The sequence below is a fragment of the Ranitomeya variabilis genome, chromosome 7 (assembly GCF_051348905.1).
Source record: "Ranitomeya variabilis isolate aRanVar5 chromosome 7, aRanVar5.hap1, whole genome shotgun sequence".
Classification (NCBI taxonomy): Eukaryota; Metazoa; Chordata; class Amphibia; order Anura; family Dendrobatidae; genus Ranitomeya; species Ranitomeya variabilis.
The window spans coordinates 2,172,523-2,175,279 of NC_135238.1; positions in this window are offsets into that span (position 1 = coordinate 2,172,523).

A 2,757-nucleotide genomic window follows, 5' to 3' on the forward strand; every position below is an offset into this window, starting at 1 on the left:
CCCATCCTGCACAGGCGTAAGCCGAGTGCACAAACCCCATCCTGCACAGGCGTAAGCCGAGTGCACAAACCCCATCCTGCACAGGCGTAAGCCGAGTGCACAAACCCCATCCTGCACAGGCGTAAGCCGAGTGCACAAACCCCATCCTGCACAGGCGTAAGCCGAGTGCACAAACCCCATCCTGCACAGGCGTAAGCCGAGTGCACAAACCCCATCCTGCACAGGCGTAAGCCGAGTGCACAAACCCCATCCTGCACAGGCGTAAGCCGAGTGCACAAACCCCATCCTGCACAGGCGTAAGCCGAGTGCACAAACCCCATCCTGCACAGGCGTAAGCCGAGTGCACAAACCCCATCCTGCACAGGCGTAAGCCGAGTGCACAAACCCCATCCTGCACAGGCGTAAGCCGAGTGCACAAACCCCATCCTGCACAGGCGTAAGCCGAGTGCACAAACCCCATCCTGCACAGGCGTAAGCCGAGTGCACAAACCCCATCCTGCACAGGCGTAAGCCGAGTGCACAAACCCCATCCTGCACAGGCGTAAGCCGAGTGCACAAACCCCATCCTGCACAGGCGTAAGCCGAGTGCACAAACCCCATCCTGCACAGGCGTAAGCCGAGTGCACAAACCCCATCCTGCACAGGCGTAAGCCGAGTGCACAAACCCCATCCTGCACAGGCGTAAGCCGAGTGCACAAACCCCATCCTGCACAGGCGTAAGCCGAGTGCACAAACCCCATCCTGCACAGGCGTAAGCCGAGTGCACGTACCCCACCCCGCACAGGTTTAAGCCGAGTGCACGTACCCCACCCCGCACAGGTTTAAGCCGAGTGCACATACCCCACCCGCGCACAGGCGTAAGCCGAGTGCACATACCCCACACAGGCATAAGCTGAGTGAACAACCCCACTCTGCACTGGCATAACACGAGTGCACCTACACTACCACCCACACAGACATAAGCCAAGTGAACAACCCTACTCCGCACAGGCCTGAGCCAAGTGCATGTACCGTACCCCACCCTGCACAGGCCTGGCTGAGTGCACGTATCCCACCCAGCACAGGCCTGATACGAGCGCACCTACACCGAGGCCTGAAACGAGCACCTACACCACAGGCCTGAAACGAGCGCACCTACACCACCCAGCACAGGCCTGAGACTAGCACATCTACACCACCCAGCACAGGCCTGAAACGAGCGCACCTACACCACCCAGCACAGGCCTGAAACGAGCGCACCTACACCACCCAGCACAGGCCTGAGACTAGCACATCTACACCACCCAGCACAGGCCTGAGACGGGCGCACCTACACTACCCCACACATGAGTAACCCAAGTGCACAAACCCCATCCTGCACAGGCGTAAGCCGAGTGCACAAACCCCATCCTGCACAGGCGTAAGCCGAGTGCACAAACCCCATCCTGCACAGGCGTAAGCCGAGTGCACAAACCCCATCCTGCACAGGCGTAAGCCGAGTGCGCAAACCCCATCCTGCACAGGCGTAAGCCGAGTGCACAAACCCCATCCTGCACAGGCGTAAGCCGAGTGCACAAACCCCATCCTGCACAGGCGTAAGCCGAGTGCACAAACCCCATCCTGCACAGGCGTAAGCCGAGTGCACAAACCCCATCCTGCACAGGCGTAAGCCGAGTGCACAAACCCCATCCTGCACAGGCGTAAGCCGAGTGCACAAACCCCATCCTGCACAGGCGTAAGCCGAGTGCACAAACCCCATCCTGCACAGGCGTAAGCCGAGTGCACAAACCCCATCCTGCACAGGCGTAAGCCGAGTGCACAAACCCCATCCTGCACAGGCGTAAGCCGAGTGCACAAACCCCATCCTGCACAGGCGTAAGCCGAGTGCACAAACCCCATCCTGCACAGGCGTAAGCCGAGTGCACAAACCCCACCCTGCACAGGCGTAAGCCGAGTGCACAAACCCCACCCCACACAGGCGTAAGCCGAGTGCACAAACCCCACCCCACACAGGCGTAAGCTGAGTGCACCTACCGCACCCCAAACAGGCGTAAGCCGAGTGCACCTACCGCACCCGAAACAGGCGTAAGCCGAGTGCACGTACCCCACCCAGCAAGGCCTGAGACAGCGCGAAATCCACCCAGCACAGGCCTAGCCGAATGGACATACCTCACCCCGCATAGGCCCGAGCCAAGAGCAAATATCCCACCCCACACAGGCCTAGCCGAGTGCACGAACCCCACCCCGCACAGGTGTAAGTCGAGTGAATGAACCCCACCGCACAGGCCTGAGACAATGCAAAACCCACCCAGCACAGGCCTGGCCGAGTTCACGAACCCCAACCCCACACAGGCCTGAGCCCATTGCATGTACCCCAACCCCGCACAGGCCTGAGCCCTTAAAATTTATACAATAAAGATTTAGAGAACAAATAAAGGTTTATGATGTGTGTTTTTATTACAAGCAGATAGGTGGGGTTCTGAGTCCTGAAACCGTCACGGATCACTCAAAACCACCCCAAGAAGAGTGCAATTTGAGACCGGACTGCAGATTAAGCCTCCTACTGAATGTGTATGCATGCTCAGGCAGAAGCTTTTGAGTTATCAGTGGAGGCATCAGGATCCATTCCTGACCAGGCAACCGACCCCTGTATACCAGCAGAGACCCAGCGTAAAACCTTGTCTCATGCCCAGACCTCACCAGGCAACCGCCCTCTGCACACACACACACACACACACACACACACTGGCAGCCATATGGTACAGATGGAGACCAAGC